The sequence below is a fragment of the Bubalus bubalis genome, chromosome 1 (assembly GCF_019923935.1).
Source record: "Bubalus bubalis isolate 160015118507 breed Murrah chromosome 1, NDDB_SH_1, whole genome shotgun sequence".
NCBI classification, from domain to species: domain Eukaryota; kingdom Metazoa; phylum Chordata; class Mammalia; order Artiodactyla; family Bovidae; genus Bubalus; species Bubalus bubalis.
Genome location: NC_059157.1, coordinates 45226220 through 45247137, shown reverse-complemented (window position 1 = coordinate 45247137; position 20918 = coordinate 45226220). Strand labels below are relative to the sequence as shown.

At 38.9% G+C, this 20918-nt stretch overlaps 1 protein-coding gene and 1 pseudogene across 1 annotated transcript in view; one reads left to right on the top strand and one right to left on the bottom strand.

Moving 5' to 3' along the window:
- Positions 1 to 20918, top strand: part of LOC123465559 (liprin-alpha-1-like) — a gene marked incomplete in the record, with an annotated part of 992590 nt that overhangs the window by 580901 nt on the left and 390771 nt on the right.
- On the bottom strand, positions 2185 to 6042 carry LOC123327547 (annotated as a pseudogene).

Genomic DNA, 20918 nt, shown 5'->3' with positions numbered 1-20918 from the left:
TGAGACTGGAGCCTATTATACAGAGTGAAATAAGCCAGAAAGAAAAACACCAATACAGTATAATAACACATATATATGGAATTTAGAAAGATGGTGACAATAATCCTATATTTGAGACAGCAGAAGAAACACAGATGCATAGAACAGTCTTTTGGACTCTGGGAGAGGGCGAGGGTGGGATGATTTGAGAGAAAGGCATTGAAACATGTGTATTATCATATGTGAAATTAATCGCCAGTCCAGGTTCGATACAGGGTGCTTGGGGCTGGTGCACTGGGATGACCCAGAGGGATGGGATGGGGAGCGAGGTGGGAAGAGTGGTCAGGATGGGGAACACATGTACACTCGTGGTGGATTCATGTCAATGTATGGCAATACCAATACAATACTGTAAAGTAATTAGCTTCCAAATAAGTAAATAAATTTATATTAAAAATGATAATGAAGTGCTGAAATGACTCTTTTTTTTTTTTCCATTTTTCAAATCTGTTCCAAAATATGGATGGCTTTACACAGAAGAAGAGTCATTTTTTTTTTCTTTTTCTTTTTTCTTTTTCATAGAGGCAGGTTGTATCCTCTGGAAAGGACCTTATCAAATCAGATCAGCTTAGATCAGTCACTCAGTTGTATCTGACTCTTTGCGACCCCATGAATCGCAGCACGCCAGGCCTCCCTGTCCATCACCAACTCCCAGAGTTCACTCACACTCACGTCCATCGAGTCAGTGATGCCATCCAGCCATCTCATCCTCTGTCGTCCCCTTCTCCTCTTGCCCCCAATCCCTCCCAGCATCAGAGTCTTTTCCAATGAGGCAACTCTTTGCATGAGGTGGCCAAACTACTGGAGTTTCAGCTTTGGCATGATTCCTTCCAAAGAAATCCCAGGGCTGATCTCCTTCAGAATGGACCGGTTGGATCTCCTTGCAGTCCAAGGGACTCTCAAGAGTCATCTCCAACACCACACTTCAAAAGCATCAATTCTTCGGCGCTCAGCCTTCTTCACAGTTCAACTCTCACATCCATACATGACCACAGGAAAAACCATAGCCTTGACTAGACGAACCTTTGCTGGCAAAGTAATGTCTCTGCTTTTGAAAATGCTATCTAGGTTGGTCATAACTTTCCTTCCAAGGAGTAAGCATCTTTTAATTTCATGGCTGCAGTCACCTTCTGCAGTCATTTTTGGAGCCCAGAAAAATAAATTCTGACACTGTTTCCACTGTTTCCCCATCTATTTCCCATGAAGTGATGGGACCGGATGCCATGATCTTCTTTTTCTGAATGTTGAGCTTTAAGCCAACTTTTTCACTCTCCACTTTCACTTTCATCAAAAGGCTTTTGAGTTCCTCTTCACTTTCTGCCATAGGGGTGGTGTCATCTGCATATCTGAGGTTATTGATATTTCTCCCGGCAATCTTGATTCCAGTTTGTGTTTCTTCCAGTCCAGTGTTTCTCATGATGTACTCTGCATAGAAGTTAAATAAACAGGGTGACAATATACAGCCTTAACATACTCTTTTTCCTATTTGGAACCAGTCTGTAGTTCCTTGTCCACTTCTAACTGTTGCTTCCTGACCTGCATACAAATTTCTCAAGAGGCAGATCAGGTGGTCTGGTATTCCCATCTCTTTCAGAATTTTCCACAGTTGATTGTGATCCATACAGTCAAAGGCTTTGGCATAGTCAATAAAGCAGAAATAGATGTTTTTCTGGAACTCTCTTGCTTTTTCCATGATCCAGCAGATGTTGGCAATTTGGTCTCTGGTTCCTCTTCCTTTTCTAAAACCAGCTTGAACATCAGGAAGTTCATGGTTCACATATTGCTGAAGCCTGGCTTGGAGAATTTTGAGCATTACTTTACTAGCATGTGAGATGAGTTCAATTGTGCAGTAGTTTGAGCAATCTTTGGCATTGTTTTTCTTTGGGATTGGAATGAAAACTGACCTTTTCCATTCCTGTGGCCACTGCTGAGTTTTCCAAATTTACTGGCAGTGAGAAATAGATTTAAGGGCCTATATCTGATAGATAGAGTACCTGATGAACTATGGAATGAGGTTTGTGACATTGTACAGGAGAAAGGGATCAAGACCATCCCCATGGAAAAGAAATGCAAAAAGGCAAAATGGCTGTCTGGGGAGGCATTACAAATAGCTGTGAAAAGAAGAGAAGAGAAAAGCAAAGTAGAAAAGGAAAGATATAAACATCTGAATGCAGAGTTCCAAAGAATAGCAAGAAGAGATAAGAAAGCCTTCTTCAGTGATCAATGCAAAGAAATAGAGGAAAACAACAGAATGGGAAAGGACCTTACATGTAATCTGGCTGAAGTCCCCATTTTACACAGGGGGATCTGAGGGATGCAAAGGAAGCGTGATGAATTCCATTTAGAGTGGCCTCACTACCTGGTCCAAAGAATGTTTCTAATTAGGGAGAGAGATTTCCAGTGAGATTAAAAGTCACTCCCTCTAGCTTAAACAGAAACCCTTTTATGTATTTGTTTATTGAACATTACTACTGCTCTCTTTCTATCAAATATAGTTTTACAGCCTATGACCACTAAGTATCTTTCTGGTCTCTGTGTTGTATAGGTAATCGAGTCTATCATCAAGCCACATTTACCATTAAGAATTTAAATTCAAGGATGAAGAAAGGGACTATAGAATGGAAACTTGACTATAATATTGGCACATTATCCACTGTCACTGATAATACTGCACTTGAACAAAGATATTTTCCAGCAAGATCGGTGATATGTCAGAGGGATGTAATATAGAGAAAAAGAAAGATAGTGATGAACACTGAAGTAGACTGGCTAGAATACATCAGAGCCTTTTCATATGTTGCTCCCTATTTCTATAAAATGCCATTATAGGAGTCTTTACACACCTGTCCAAACTTATATTTGAGTTATAAATTCCCTAGAAAGTATTCCCATAATTTCATCTTTAACCTCTGTAATTCCAGACATGAAAGCCAGATATTATCTAGATGTTGTTTGCTGCAATTCTATTTTTGGCTATCAACTGATGGGCTCAAATTTCTTTCTTTTTCATATCATTTACATTAGATCCAATAAAACGGACCAAAATGCAAACCATATCAGTCTTTAGATACTGTAACAAATATCTGTCATATGAATGGTGATGGATTAATTAGATAATATGTTACATCACAATCCACTGATGCCCTATTTGTCTTAGACTTTAACTTTCAGACAGTGCTTTGATCAAGCTGCTTTTTATAAGCAACAGTTCCTAAAGTATTTGATAAAATGATAAAATATGCTAGGATTAGAAGCCAATAAATCTTTATCTAAAATAAGAATTAGTTGCAGTATTTTTCCACCATGAGAATTTTTCCTAATATGCCATGCATGTGTGTGAGCTCAGTCATGTTTGACTCTGCAATGTTATAGACTGTCGCCTGCCAGACTCCTCTTTTCATAGGACTCTCCGAGCAAGAATACTGGAGTGGGTTGTAATTTCCTCCTCCAGGGGGAATTCCTGACCGGGGATCAAACCCATGTCTCCTTCATCCCCTGCATGGGCAGGCAGATTCTTTACAACTGAGACATCTGGGAAGCCCAATATGCCATAAAGTGTCACAAATGACATTTTGAATAACAGAATAAATTGTTTGACTTTACTTTCATTCTGAAATACATTCACATAAGGATATTTTAGAATGGCAACTAGAAAATTTAAGATAATCGTTGGTTTTTAGGTTTTAAAATTTCAATGGATAATTAACAGTCTTTCCATAGCTTATTGTCCTTCAAATATATGGCCATATCCTTTATAATAGTTTTAGACATTTTGCCTTTAGATTTACAGCCCTCAATTTTTATTTCATGATGATTTTAAGACTTATTATGAATTATTTGAATGTTTCATTCCTTAATGTTTAATATTAACACTAGCAACTTTTGGTACACAATCTACAAGATGTACTACAACATATAAAGGAAATAAACGCTGAAAATGATCAGTAAAAGCACAATAAGTCTTAGGGAAATTGAAATAACATTTGAATGAAAAACTGAAACAAAAATTACCATAATTAGAAAAGTCAAACGTTTTTTAAAAAACAGTGCAACATTTAAATTCTAGACACACACTAAGCAGACTTGTGAGGGGAATTGTAATATATTTTAGGATTGAGGTTTAATCCAAATACTTCTTTATTTAGGAATCTGAGAAATTTATGTTTCTCACGTGTTATGTCTTATACTTTTTAATTAAACAAGTACTATATATATATATATATATATGTGTGTGTGGATGTGTACACATACATATGATATAAATATTTAAAAATGCAATTTAGTTTTCAATTTTACTAGGGCCTGTTTCATATCTTCATTCCTTAGGCTGTAAATCAGAGGGTTTAACATGGGAATCACAATGGTGTAAAACAGTGAGGTCATTTTGTCTTGATCTAGAGAGTAGAAAGAACTTGGCCTGAAATATATGAAGAGCAGAGTTCCCTGGAAAATTACCACAGTAGTTAGGTGGAAGGTGAAGGTGGAAAAAACTTTGAGCCTCCCCTCAGCAGAGTGGATCTTCAAGACTGAAAGGATAATATAACAATAAAAGACGAGAACTCCTGCAATGGTACTCAGTTCAATGAAGCCAAAAATGGTTAATATCACTAACTCATTGACCTGTGTATCTGAACAAGATAGCAATAGGAGAGGAGGAACATCACAAAAAAGGTGGTTAATCTTATTTGACCCACAGAAACGTAAGCAGAATGTTAATGTTGTGTGTATCAGAGCATCTGCCATTCCCACCATGTAAACCCCTGCGATGAGCAGGAAGCACACCTCACAGCAAGGGGCTGCTGACGGCTTTGTACCACTCATAGGCCATCACTGCCAGAAGGAGACACTCAGAATCTGCAAAGATACAGAAGACCAAGAATTGCAGAACACAACCATAGAAGGGGATAGTTTTGTTCTTAGCAAATATGCCCACCAGCATCTTCGGCCCAATTGCTGTGGAATTGCAGACATCACAGAAGGAGAGGTGGCTGAGGAAAAAGTACATGGGTGTGTGCAGCTGGGGATCCATCCTAATCAGGATTATCATTCCAAGATTTGCCAGAAGACTGATGAGATAAACAAGGAGAAACAATTGTAAATAGGATAACTTTGATCTCAGTGTGGTCAGTAATTCCCAAGAAAATGAATTCAGTCAAGGAGGAGCAATTCCCTCTATCCATTCTTCTTTATTCTTGCATAAACTTTTGAGAATATGATCAAGACAATTACACTTGCATGTGGTAACACTTTGTACATCTGTAAAATAAGGCAGAACATTGTTTTCTGTAATAATCTTTTTATAGTCAGGAAATTTTCTAGCCATGCACCCCTCTTTAGAGAGGCATAGCTGTCTATTCTGCAGTAATCAAAATTATCTGAAAAAGATCTTTGAGAAAATTTGATGTAAATCTAGATGCCATTTATGAAGTACGTTACTTTCTACAAGCTCTTCACTGAGCCTTACTTTTTTTTTTTTTAATGTCAGGGCATAGATCTGAATGAATTTACATTTCTTTACCAGTTCAAAACCATATGGAAGAGACACTAGTGTTGGAGAGAGCATACTCTAAGACCTAAGGCTAAGCATTTCCTATGCTTGAATATATTCAGTTGGGTACAGAAAGTGATTACAATTCATGTTTCTCAAAAAACATGATTAGTTGAAGAATCTTCATCTTAGTTCCAGAAGTAGCTAGTACATCACTAACTAGTATTAATAAAAAGTAATTTTGTTACCTGTTTTAGTTTATCTTGTATTTAATGTTTGATGAGATATGAAGTAAGGAATTTATAACTTCTTCTATTCTAGAAATTATTATTTCTCTTTCACATTCCTCATTGTCTCTTTATAGACTGGTTGTTGTCAAAGATAACTCTCTTGACCAGTGAAAGAAAAAAGCTAAAAGACAGTGAAGACAACAGAATGTACCATATACATTTGAATTAATTCATATTTTAAAAGTTTTTTTTTAAATTATAAAACAGAAATGAGATGAAGGACAGTACATGCTTTTTTAAATTTAAATTTATTTATTTTAATTGGAGGCTAATTACTTTACAATATTGTATCGGTTTTGCCATACATCAACATGAATCCAGCACAGGTGTACACGTGTTCCCCATCCTGAAACCCCCTCCCACCTCCCTCCCCGTACCATCACTCTGGGTCATCCCAGTGCACCAGCCCCAAGCATCCTGTATCCTGCATCGAACCTGGACTGGCAATTCGTTTCATATATGATATTATACATGTCTCAATGCCATTCTCTCAAATCATCCCACCCTCTCCCTCTCCCACAGAGTCCAAAAGACTGTTCTATACATCTGTGTCTCTTTTGCTGTCTCGTATACAGGGTTATTGTTACCATCTTTCTAAATTCCATATATATGTGTTATTATACTGTATTGGTGTTTTTCTTTCTGGCTTACTTGACTCTGTATAATAGGTTCCAGTTTCATCCACCTCATTAGAACTGATTCAAATGCATTCTTTTTAATGGCTGAGTAATACTCCATTGTGTATATGTATCACAGCTTTCTTTTAATTAATTAATTAATTTATTTTAATTGGAAGCTAAGTACTTTACAATATTGTAGTGTTTTTTGCCATACATTGACATGAATCAGTCATGGGTGTACCTGTTTTCCCCATCCTGAATCCCCCTCCCATCTCCCTCCCCATCCTATCCCTCAGGGTCATCCCACTGCACCAGCCCTGAGCACCCTGTCTCATACATCGAACCTGGACTGGTGATCTGTTTCACATATGGTAATATACATGTTTCAATGCTATTCTCTCAAATCATCCCACCCTTGCCTTCTCCCACAGAGTCCAAAAGTCTGTTCTTTACATCTGTGTCTCTTTTGTTGTCTCACATATAGGGTCATTGTTACCATCTTTCTAAATTCCATATATATGTGTTAGTACTCTGTATTGGTGTTTTTCTTTCTGACTTACTTCACTCTGTATAATAGGCTCCAGTTTCATCTACCTCATTAGAACTGATTCAAATGCATTCTTTTTAATAACTGAGTAATATTCCATTGTGTATATGTACCACAGCTGTCTTATCCATTCATCTGCCAATGGACATCTAGGTTGCTTCCATGTCCTGGCTGTTATAAACAGTGCTGCGATGAACATCGGGGCACACATGTCTCTTTCAAGTCTGGTTTCCTCGCTGTGTATGCCCAGCAGTGGGATTGCTGAGTAATATGGCAGTTCTATTTCCAGTTTTTTAAGGAATCTCCACACTGTTCTCCATAGTGGCTGTACTAGTTTCCATTCCCACCAACAGTGTAAGAAAGTTTCCTTTTCTCCACACCCTCTTCAGCATTTATTGTTTGTAGATTTTTGGATAGCAGCCATTCTGAGCGCTGTTAGAAGGTACCTCATTGTGGTTTTGATTTGCATTTGTCTGGTGTTGGAGAAGACTCTTGAGAGGCCCTTGGATGGCAATGAAATCCAACCAGTCCATTCTAAAGGAGATTGGTCCTGGGTGTTTTTATTATTTTTTTTTTAACTTTACAATATTGTATTGGTTTTCCCATACATCAACATGCATCCGCCACAGGTGTACATGTGTTCCCCCTCCTGAACCCCCCTCCCACTTCCCTTCCCATACCATCCCTCTGGGTCATCCCAGTGCACCAGCCCCAAGCTTCCTGTATCCTGCATTGAACCTGGACTGGCGATTCATTTCTTATATGATATTATACATATTTTAATGCCATTCTCCCAAATCATCCCACCCTCTCCCTCTCCCTCTCCCTTTCCCTCTCCCACAGAGTCCAAAGACTTTTCTATACTGCCAGGGTCCTGCCCCGGCTGATCCAGGGTATTTGGAGAGACGGCATAGGTGACCTATTTATTTAAATATTCATCAAAGATATAAAGAGTAATAGAATGAGGATAGCTCAGTGAAGAAATTCAGTGGAGAAAAGAGGCTGAATAATTCAGCCAGAAGGTGAGAGAAAGAACGACATGGGGAGACCAAGTTTTGGTGAACAAGGCTCACACTTTATTTTTCAAAGTAGTTTTTATACCTTAAGTTATGCATAGAGGATAATGGGGTAAGGGGTAGAGTCATGCAGTAAGCCAGGCTTTCTTCCTGCAAACTTATCATATGCAAAAGTTTAGGTGATTTGCATCATCTTCTGGCCTGGAAGCCTGTTAACATTTTAAGACCCTTTCTTCAGAAAACTTATTTTTCTCTAAAGGTGATTAGGCAGGCGTCACCCTCCAAAAGCATTAAAGTTGCATTCCTATAGGGCAAAGGTGTGGTGGGCTACAACAAAAAAGAATTAACTCAAGGGTCCAAGGTTACAAACATTAAAACTACTACTTACACCAATTATATTAATCAATACACTGCCAGGGACACAACAGGTAAGGGATATGGAGACTTAGCAGCAAACATTGGCCCAACAAGTGAAAAACCCTTCACCAATACAATTTCTAATCAATCTTTTAACTGCTCAAAGGAATCTGTATTTAGACAGTTTAGAACATCTCATGCCTCTCACAGTTGGGAGGCTCTGAACAATCACATGTGGCCGGAAAAACCTGTTCAGGCAGGCTAGAGGATTTCCAAAGGAGTTTGTAGGTTGAAACACTGTCACACCCAGGAATTATTAACTGAAGCTGTAAGCTAACTCTTTTTTCAGAGATAGGTAGTGGGGGACAGCCCCCTGTAAAGTCAGAGGTGTAGGTGAAAGCACAAAGCAGAAAGTAGGCAGACTCTGGTTTTGGGGGTAGATGCTCGAGAATTTCCAGGGGGACTCCTGAGGCTCGATCCCGCGTTTGTGTATGCCGAGCCTCCTTCCTCATGACCTTTGCCACGGGTGGAGTTCCTCACGCTGCCTCCCGGCAGTGATAGAATTCCAGTTGAGCTATTCCAGATCCTGAAAGATTATGCTGTGGAAAGTGCTGCACTCAATATGCAATATGCACTCAATATGCAATATGCCGGCTCCCAGCACTATACATCTGTGTCTCTTTTACTGTCTCGCATACAGGGTTGTCGTTACCATCTTTCTAAATTCCATATATATGCGTTAGTATTTTTCTGGGCTCCAAAATCACTGCAGATGGTGACTGCAGCCATGAAATTAAAAGACGCTTACTCCTTGGAAGGAAAGTTATGAGCAAACTATATAGCATATTCAAAAGCAGAGACATTACTTTGCCAACAAAGGTTCGTCTAGTCAAGGCTATGGTTTTTCCTGTGGTCATGTATGGATGTGAGAGTTGAACTGTGAAGAAGGCTGAGAACTGAAGAATTGGTGCTTTTGAACGGTGGTGTTGGAGAAGACTCTTGAGAGTCCCTTGTACTGCAAGGAGATCCAACCAGTCCATTCTAAAGGAGATCAGCCCTGGGATTTCTTTGGAAGGAATGATGCTAAAGCTGAAACTCCAGTAGTTTGGCCACCGCATGCGAAGAGTTGACTCATTGGAGAAGACTCTGATTCTGGGAGGGATTGGGGGCAGGAGGAGAAGGGGACGACAGAGGATGAGATGGCTGGATGGCATCACTGACTCTATGGACGTGAGTGTGAGTGAACTCTGGGAGTTGGTGATGGACAGGGAGGCCTGGCGTGCTGCGATTCATGGGGTCGCAAAGAGTCAGACACAACTGAGCAACTGATCTGATCTGATCTGATACTGTATTGGTGTTTTTCTTTCTGGCTTACTTGACTCTGTATAATAGGCTCCAGTTTCACCCACCTCATTAGAACTGATTCAAATGTATTCTTTTTAATGGGTGAGTAATACTCCATTGTGTATATGTACCATAGCTTTCTTAACCATTCATCTGCCGATGGACATCTAGGTTGCTTTGCTGTGAAGCCATCTGGACCTGGGCTTTTATTTGCTGGAAGATTTCTGATTACACTTTCAATTTCCGTACTTGTGATGGGTCTGTTAAGATTTTCTATTTCTTCCTGGTTCAGTTTCGGAAAGTTGTACTTTTCTAAGAATTTGTCCATTTCTTCCATGTTGTCCATTTTATTGGCATATAATTGCTGATAGTAGTCTCTTATGATCCTTTGAATGTGTATGTTGTCTGTTGTGATTTCTCCGTTTTCATTTCTAATATTATTGATTTGATTTTTCTCCCTTTGTTTCTAGATGATTTTGGATAATGGTTTGTCAATTTTATTTATCCTTTCAAAGAACCAGCTTTTGGCTTTGTTGATTTTTGCTATGGTCTCCTTTGTTTCTTTTGCATTTATTTCTGCCATAATTTTTTAAGATTTCTTTCCTTCTACTAACCCTGGGGTTCTTCATTTCTTCCTTTTCTAGTTGCTTTAGGTGTAGGGTTCGGTTATTTATTTGACTTTTTTCTTGTTTCTTGAGGTATGCCTGTATTGCTATGAACTTTCCCCTTAGCACTGCTTTTACAGTGTCCCATAGGTTTTGGGTTGTTGTGTTTTCATTTTCATTCATTGCTATGCATATTTTGATTTCTTTTTTTAATTTCTTCTGTGATTTGTTGGTTATTCAGCAGCGTGTTGTTCAGCCTCCATAGGTTGGAATTTTTAATAGTTTTTCTCCTGTAATTAAGATCTAATCTTACTGCATTGTGGTCAGAAAAGATGCTTGGAATGATTTCAATTTTTTCGACTTTACCAAGGCTAGGCTTATGGCCCAGGATGTGATCTATCCTGGAGAAGTTTCCATGTGAGCTTGAGAAACAGGTGAAATTCATTGTTTTGGGGTGAAATGTCCTATAGATATCAATTAGGTCTAACTGGTCTATTGTATCATTTAAAGTTTGTGTTTCTTTGTTAATTTTCTGTTTAGTTGATATATCCATAGGTGTGAGTGGGGTATTAAAGTCTCCCACTATTATTGTGTTATTGTTAATTTCCCCGTTCATACTTGTTAGCATTTGTCTTACATATTGCAGTGCTCCTATGTTGGGTGCATATATATTTATAATTGTTATATCCTCTTCTTGGATTGATCCTTTGATCATTATATAGTGTCCTTCTTTGTCTCTTTTCACAGACTTTATTTTAAAGTCTATTTTATCTTATATGAGTATTGCTACTCCTGCTTTCTTTTGACCTCTATCTGCATGGAATATCTTTTTCCAACCCTTCACTTTCAGTCTGTATGTGTCCCATGTTTTGAGGTGTAGGGGTCTTGTTTTTGTATCCATTCAGCCAGTCTTTGTCTTTTGGTTGGGGCATTCAACCGATTTACGTTTAAGGTAATTATTGATAAGTATGATCCCATTGCCATTTACTTTACTGTTTGGGTTCGAGTTTATACATCTTTTTTGTGTCTCCTGTCTAGAGAATATCCTTTAGCATTTGTTGAAGAGCTCATTTGGGGGTGTTGAATTCTCTCAGTTTTTGCTTGTCTGTAAAACTTTTGATTTCTCCTTCATATTTGAATGAGATCCTTGCTGGATACAGTAATCTGGGCTGTAGGTTATTTTCTTTCATCACTTTAAGTATGTCTTGCCATTCCCTCCTGGCTTGAAGAGTTTCTATTGAAAGATCAGCTGTTATCCTTAAGGGAATTTCCTTGTGTGTTATTTGTTGTTTTCCCCTTGCTGCTTTTAATATTTGTTCTTTGTGTTTGATCTTTGTTAATTTGATTAATATGTGTCTTGGGGTGTTTTGCCGTGGGTTTATCCTGTTTGGGACTCTCTGGGTTTCTTGGACTTGGGTGATTATTTCCCTCCCCATTTTAGGGAAGTTTTCAACTACTATCTCCTCAAGTATTTTCTCATGGTCTTTCTTTTTGTCTTCTTCTTCTGGGACTCCTATGATTCGAATGTTGTGGCTTTTAATATTGTCCTGGAGGTCTTTGAGATTATCCTCATTTCTTTTAATTCGTTTTTCTTTTTTCCTCTCTGATTCATTCATTTCTACCATTCTATCTTCTATTTCACTAATCCTATCTTCTGCCTCTGTTATTCTACTATTTGTTGCCTCCAGAGTGTTTTTTATCTCATTTATGGCATTATTCATTATTTATGGACACCTTTGTATTTCTTCTAGGTCCTTATTAAACCTTTCTTGCATTTTCTCAATCCTTGCCTCCAGGCTATTTATCTGTGATTCCATTTTTATTTCAAGATTTTGGATCATTTTCACTATCATTATTTGGAATTCTTTATTAGGTAGATCCCCTATCTCTTCCTCTTTTGTTTGGTTTGATGGGCATTTATCCTGTTCCTTTACCTGCTGGGTATTCCTCTGTCTCTTCATCTTGTTTATATTGCTGAGTTTGGGGTGTCCTTTCTGTATTCTGGCAGTTTGTGGAGTTCTCTTTATTATGGAGTTTCCTCACTGTGGGTGGGGTTGTATCCGTGGCTTGTCAAGGTTTCTTGGTTAGGGAAGCCTGTGTTGGTGTTCTGGTGGGTGGAGCTGGATTTCTTCTCTCTATAGTGCAGTGAAGTGTCTAGTAATGAGTTATGAGGTGTCAATGGATTTGGAGTAACTTTGGGCACCCTGTATATTGAAGCTCAGGGCTGTGTTCCTGTGTTGCTGGAGAATTTACGTGGTATATCTTGCTCTGGAACTTGTTGGCCCTTGGGTGGTGCTTGGTTTCAGTGTAGGTATGGAGGTGTTTGATGAGCTCCTATCACTTAATGTTCCTATCACTTAATGTTCCCAGGAGTCAGATGTTCTATAATGTTCTCAGGATTTGGACTTAAGCCTCCTGCTTCTGGTTTTCAGTCTTATTTTTACAGTAGTCTCAAGACTTCTCCTTCTATACAACACCATTGATAAAACATCTAGGTTTAAGATGAAAAGTTTCTCCACAGTGAGGGACTCCCAGAGAGGTTCACAGAGTTACATGGAGAAGAAAAGAGGGAAGAGGGAGTTAGAGGTGACCCGAATGAGATGAGGTGGAATCAAAAGAGGAGAGAGCAAGCTAGCCAGTAATCACTTCCTTATGTGAGCTCCATGAATCCCATGGACGGAGGAGCCTGGTGGGCTGCAGTCCATGGGGACGCGAAGGGTTGGCTACAACTGAGTGACTTCACTTTCACTTTTCACTTTCATGTATTGGAGAAGGAAATGGCAACCCACTCCAGTGTTCTTGCCTGGAGAATCCCAGGGACGGCGGAGCCTGGTGGGCTGCTGTCTATGGGGTAGCATAGAATCGAACACGACTGAAGTGACTTAGCAGCAGCAGTAGCATGTGTGCTCCACAGTCTGGACCGTTCAGAAATGCTCATGGAATTATACAGAGAAGAGAAGAGGGAGGAAGGAGACAGAGGTGGCCAGGAGGATAAAAGGGTGGAATGAAAAGGAGAGGGACAGATCCAGCCAGTAATCAGTTCCCTGAGTGTCCTCCACCATCTGGAATACTTAGAGATTCAGAGAGTTGGGTGGAGAAGAGAAGGGGAAGGGAGGAGACAGAGGGGACCTAGTGGAGAGAAAGGAGAGTCCAAAGCAGGAGAGAGCAGTCAAGCCAGTAATCTTGCTCCCAAATAAATATAGGTACTGAAGATTGGGTTCTTAAAGGTACAGAATTGATAACAAATACCAAAAAGAAAAAATTAGAATTCTAGAGTAGAGGTTGGATTTTCAAAAATGCAGTATTAAAGAAAAGAAGAAGAAGAAAAAAACAAAGTCACAAAAAACAGTCTTTTATGAGAAGTAATAGTAAATTATAAAAATGAAAACTAAAGGAGTAATAGAGGACTTAAAATTTTTTAAAAAGTTAAAAAAAGGAAAAGGAAAAAAATAGGAAAAAGAAAGAGAAGAAAAGAAAAAAAGAAGAAAAAAAAGAGAAAACAATGATCGTAAAAATAGCAAAAATATATCTAGGACTTTCTCTGGTGTTGTTGTGGGCAGTGTGGGGTCAGTTCATTTTCAGATAGTTTCTTGGTCCAGCTTATATTTCTCGAGATCTATAGGCCCCTTCCTATGTAGTAGGTACTAACTACAGGGTTTTAATCTATTGCACCTGTCACTTCCAAGGCCGTTCCCTCGGTTTTAGCTTCTGTTTGCTGGTCTCTTCAGTGTCTGATTTCCACCCTCACACAAGGGGGCGGTGGTGGATGCTTTTTTAGGCTCACTTGTTCAGTCCTACTGTGGGGAGGGAGGGACGCTGCAAACAAATAACACTGGCGTGTACTCGTAGTGTCTCAGCCACACTGGGCCTGCCCCCGCTCACGGCACGTGCACCCTCCCTGCCCACACAGCTCAGGCTCTAGGTTGCTCTTCCGGGAACTGTCCGAGGCTGGCCCTGGGCTGCATGCACCTCCCAGGTCTAAGCCGCTCAGGTTCAGGCACTCGGGTAGTCCTCAGAGGCTGGTAGATAATGTCTCTCTGGGGCTGCAATTTCCCCCTTCCGGCTCTGGCTGCCTGTCACCAGAGGGGGATGGTCTGCAGCCAGTTAGTTCTGTTCTGCCCTTTGCTCTGTGCACAGGCCTGGGGGTGTCTTAGGGCTTTTCGCGTGGTAGCTATCCCACAGTCTGGTTTGCTAGCTCTAATTAGTTTGCTCTGATTACCCTTGGGGGCATTCCAGCCTGATCCTTACTCTAAGCAATGCAGCCTGCACCTCCTTGCCCAGCCCCCGCTTGCTAGTGGTGGGTGCAGGCGTCTGCGCTGTTTCTCCACTTGGGGAGTTACCATTGGTCTCGTAATCCATGGGTTTTAATTATTTACTTATTTTTCCTCCCTATTATGTTGCCCTCTGTGCTTCCAAGGCTCAGCACAGACTCAGCAGTGAGAGTGTTTCCTGGTGTTTGGAAACTTCTCTCTTTTTAAGACTCCCTTACTGGGACGGAGCTCTGTCCCTACCTCTTTTGTCTCTTTTTTTTTGTCTTTTATATTTTTCCTATCTCCTTTCAAAGACAATGGGCTGCTTTTCTGGGTGCCTGATGTCCTCTGCTGGCATTCAGAAGTTGTTTTGTGGATTTTACTCAGCGTTTAAATGTTCTTTTGATGAATTTGTCTTCCGCCATCTTAGGACCGCCTCCATATCACAGCTTTCTTATTCATTCATTTGCCGATGGACATCTAGGTGGCTTCCATGTCCTGGCTATTATAAACAGTGTGGCGATGAACATTGGTGTTCACATGTCTCTTTCAATTCTGGTTTCCTCGGTGTATATGCCTAGCAGTGGGATTGCTGTGTCCTAAGGCAGTTCTATTTCCAGTTTTTTAAGGAATCTCCACACTGTTCTTCATAGTGGCTGTACTAGTTTGCATTCCCACCAACAGTGTAAGAGGGTTCCCTTTTCTTGACACCCTCTCCAGCATTTATTGCTTGTAGACTTTTAGATAGCAGCCATTCTGACTGGCTTGAAATGGTACCTCATTGTGGTTTTGATTTGCATTTCTCTGATAATGAGTGATGTTGAGCATCTTTTCATGTGTTTGTTAGCCATCTGTATGTCTTCTTTGGAGAAATGTCTATTTAGTTCTTTGGCCCATTTTTTGATTGAGTCGTTTATTTTCCTGGACTTGAGCTGCAGGAGTGCATGTATATTTTTGAGATTAATTGTTTGTCAGATGCTTCATTTGCTATTGTTTTCTCCCATGCTTATAAAATACATATAGCTCTGTCTATACTATATGTGTGTATTTATGTTCGAGCATGTGTTTATATTTTATTTTATTTATTTATTTATTATTAAAAAAATTTAAATTAATATCTCAGGTATACATGTGTTCCCCATCCTGAACCCTCCTCCCACCTCCCTCCCCATACCATCTGTCTGGGTCATCCTAGTGCATCAGCCCCAAGCATCCAGTATCATGCATCAAACCTGGACTGGTGACTCATTTCATATATGACGTTATACATATTTGAATGCCATTCTCCCAAATCAACCCATCCTCTCCCTCTCACAGAGTCCAAAAGACTGTTCTATACATCAGTGTCTCTTTTGCTGTCTCGTATACAGGGTTATTGTTACCATCTTTCTAAATTCCATATATATGCGTTAGTATACTGTATTGGTGTTTTTCTTTCTGGCTTACTTCACTCTGTGTAATAGGCTCCAGTTTCATCCACCTCATTAGTACTGATTCAAAGGTATTCTTTTTAATGGCTGAGTAATACTCCATTGTGTATATGTACCACAGCTTTCTTATCCATTCATCTGGTGATGGACATCGAGGTTGCTTCCATGTCCTAGCTATTATAAACAGTGCTGCGATGAACATTGGGGTACACATGTCTCTTTCCCTTCTGGTTTCCTCAGTGTGTATGGGCATAGCTTTTCATCCAAGGAGCAAGCATCTTTTAATTTCATGGCAGCAGTCACCATCTGCAGTGATTTTGAAGCCCCAAGAAAGAAGTCTGTCACTGTTTCCATTGTTTCCCCATCTATTTGCCATGAAGTGATGGGACCAGATGCCATGATCTTATTTTTCTGAATGTTTTGTTGTCAGTCAACTTTTTCACTCTCCTCTTTCACTTTCATCAAGAGGTTCTTTAGTTCTTCAATTTCTGCCATCATGATGGTGTCATCTGTGTATCTGAGGTTATTGATATTTCTTCTAGCTATCTTGATTCCAGCTAGTGCTTCATCCAGCCCGGCACTTTGCATGATGTATTCTGCATATAAGTAAAATAAGCAGGGTGACAATTTATATCCTTGATGTACTCCTTTCCTGATTTGGAACCAGTCTATTGTTCCATATCCACTTCTAACTGTTGCTTCTTGTCCTGTATACAGATTTCTCCGGAGGCGGGTCAGATGGTCTGGTATTCCCATCTCTGGTTCCTCTGCCTTTTCTAAATCCAGCTTGAACATCTGAAGTTCATGGTTCACTCTTGAAGCCTGGCTTGGAAAATTTTGAGCATTACTTTGCTAGCATGTGAGATGTTTGCCATTATATGGTAGTTTGAACATTCTTTGGCATTGTCTTTCTTTGGGATTGGAAGGAAAACTGACCTTTTCCAGTCCTGTGGCCACTGATGAGTTTTCCAGATTTGCTGGCATATTGAGTGCAGCACTTTCACAACATCATCTTTGAGGATTTGAAATAGTTCAACTTCAATTCCATCACCTCCACTAGCTTTGGTCATAGTGATACTTCTTAAGGCCTACTTGACTTCACATTCCAGGATGTTTGGCTCTAGGTGAGTGATAACACCATCCTGGTTATCTAGATCATAAAGATCTTTTTTGTAGAGTTCTGTGTATTCTTGCCACCTCATCTTAATATCTTCTGCTTCTCTTAGGCCCATACCATTTCGTCCTTTACGGTGTCCATCTTTGCATGAAATGTTCCCATGGTATCTCTAATTTTCTTCAAGAGATCTCTAGCCTTTCCCATTCTATTCTTTCCTCTATTTCTTTGCATTCATCACTGAGAAAGGCTTTCTTATCTCTCTTTGCTATTCTTGGAGCTCTGCATTCAAATGGGTATATCTTTCCATTTCTCCTTTGCCTTTTGCTTCTCTACTTTCCTCAGGTATTTGGAAGCCTTCCTCAGACAACCATTTTGCCTTTTTGCTTTTCTTATTCTTGGGGATGGTCTTGATAACTGCCTCTTGTACAATGTCATGAATCTCCATCCATAGTTCTTCAGGCACTCTGTTTATCAGATCTAATACCTTTAATCTATTTGTCACTTCCACTGTCTAATCATAAGAGTAAATACTACATGAAACTAATTTCAGAGCCGGAAAACTAATTTCACAACAGAACACTTTACCTTGGTTTTAAACTCTAAGACTTCGTTGTTTTATGTAGGCCCTAAATCAATGCCAGGTTTGTTGGGAAACCTTTAAAGCAAAAACATACAATAAAAATGAGTGATAAAATAGACTTTAAAACAAAGGCTGTGAAAAGAGACAAAGACGGTCACTACATAATGATCAAAGGATCAATCCAAGAAGAAGATATAACAATTATAAATATATATGCACCCAACATTGGAGCACGACAATATGTAAGACAAATGCTAACAAGTATGAAGGGGGAAATTAACAATAAAACAATAATAGTGGGAGACTTTAATACCCCACTCACACCTATGGATAGATCAACTAAACAGAAAATTAACAAGGAAACACAAAATTTAAATGATACAATAGACCAGTTAGACCTAATTAATATCTATAGGACATTTCACCCCAAAACAATGAATTTCACTTTTTTCTCAAGTGCACACAGAACCTTCTCCAGGACAGATCACATCCTGGGCCATAAATCTAGCCTTGGTAAATTCAAAAAAATTGAAATCACTCCAAGCATCTTTTCTGACCACAAAGCAGTAAGATTATATCTCAGTTACAGGAGAAAAACTATTAAAAATTCCAACATATGGAGGCTGAACAACACGCTGCTGAATAACCAACAAATCACAGAAGAAATCAAAAAAGAAATCAAAATTTGCATAGAAACAAATGAAAATGAAAACACAACAACCCAAAACCTGTGGGACACTGTAAAAGCAGTCCTAAGGGGAAAGTTCATAGCAATACAGGCATACCTCAAGAAACAAGAAAAAAGTCAAATAAATAACCTAACTCTACACCTAAAGCAACTAGAAAAGGAAGAAATTAAGAAACCCAGTGTTAGTAGAAGGAAAGAAATCTTAAAAATTAGGGCAGAAATAAATGCAAAAGAAACAAAAGAGACCGTAGCAAAAATCAACAAAGCCAAAAGCTGGTTCTTTGAAAGGATAAATAAAATTGACAAACCATTAGCCAGACTTATCAAGAAACAAAGGGAGAAAAATCAAATCAATAAAATTAGAAATGAAATTGGAGAGATCACAACAGACAGCACAGAAATACAAAGGATCATAAGAGACTACTATCAGCAATTATATGCCAATAAAATGGACAACGTGGAAGAAATGGACAAATTCTTAGAAAAGTACAACTTTCCAAAACTGGACCAGGAAGAAATAGAAAATCTTAACAGACCCATCACAAGCACATAAATTGAAACTGTAATCAGAAATCTTCCAGCAAACAAAAGCCCAGGTCCAGACGGCTTCACAGCTGAATTCTACCAAAAATTTAGAGAAGAGCTAACACCTATCCTACTGAAACTCTTCCAGAAAATTGCAGAGGCAAGTAAACTTCCAAACTCATTCTATGAGGCCACCATCACCCTAACACCAAAACCTGACAAAGATCCCACAAAAAAAAGAAAACTACAGGCCAATAGCATGGATGAACATAGATGTGAGGATCCTTAACAAAGTTCTAGCAATCAGAATCCAACAACACATTAAAAAGATCATACAACATGACCAAGTGGGCTTTATCCCAGGGATGTAAGGATTCTTCAATATCCACAAATCAATCAATGTAATACACCACATTAACAAATTGAAAAATAAAAACCATATGATTATCTCAATAGATCCAGAGAAAGCCCTTGACAAGATTCAACATCCATTTATGATAAAAAACTCTCCAGAAAGCAGGAATAGAAGGAACATACCTCAACATAATAAAAGCTATATATGACAAACCCACAGCAAACATGATTCTCAATGATGAAAAATTGAAAGCATTTCCCCTAAAGTCAGGAACAAGACAAGGGTGCCCACTTTCACCACTACTATTCAACATAGTTTTGGAAGTTTTGGCCATAGTAACAATCAGAGCAGAAAAAGAAATAAAAAGAATCCAAATTGGAAAAGAAGAAGTAAAACTCTCACTGTTTGAAGATGATATGATCTTCTACATAGAAAACCCTAAAGAGTCCACCAGAAAATTACTAGAACTAATCAATGACTATAGTAAAGTTGCAGGATATAAAATCAACACCCAGAAATCCCTTGCATTCCTATACACTAATAATGAGAAAACAGAAAGAGAAATTAAGGAAACAATTCCATTCACCATTGCAACGAAAAGAATAAAATACTTAGGAATATATCTACCTAAAGAAACTAAAGACCTATATATAGAAAACTATAAAACACTGGTGAAAGAAATCAAAGAGGACACTAATAGATGGATATACCATGTTCATGGATTGGAAGAATCAATATAGTAAAAATGAGTATATTACCCAAAGCAATTTATAGATTCAATGCAATCCCTATCAAGCTACCAACGGTATTCTTCACAGAGCTAGAAAAATTACTTTCACAATTTGTATGGAAATACAAAAAACCTCGAATAGCCAAAGTAATCTTGAGAAAGAAGAATGGAACTGGAGGAATCAACCTGCCTGACTTCAGGCTCTACTACAAAGCCACAGTCATCAAGACACTATGGTACTGTCACAAAGACAGAAATATAGATCAGTGGAACAAAATAGAAAGCCCAGAGATAAAGCCATGCACCTATGCACACCTTATCTTTGACAAAGGAGGCAAGAATATACAATGGATTAAAGACAATCTCTTTAACAAGTGGTGCTGGGAAAACTGGTCAACCACTTGTAAAAGAATGAAACTAGAGCACTTTCTAACACCATACACAAAAATAAACTCAAAATGGATTAAAGATCTAAATGTAAGATCAGAAACTATAAAACTCCTAGAGGAGAACATAGACAAAACACTCTCTGACATACACCACAGCAGGATTGACCCACCTCCCAGAATATTGGAAACAAAGGCAAAAATTAAAAAATGGGACCTAATTAAACTTAAAAGCTTCTGCACAACAAAGGAAACTATTAGCAAGGTGAAAAGACAGCCTTCAGAATGGGAGAAAATAATAGCAAATGAAGCAACTGACAAACAACTAATCTCAAAAATATACAAGCAACTCCTACAGCTCAATTCCAGAAAAATAAATGACCCAATCAAAAAATGGGCCAAAGAACTAAATAGACTTTACTCCAAAGAAAACATACAGATGGCTAACAAACACATGAAAAGCTGCTCAACATCACTCATTATCAGAGAAATGCAAATCAAAACCACTATGAGGTACCATTTCACGCCAGTCAGAATGGCTGTGATCCAAA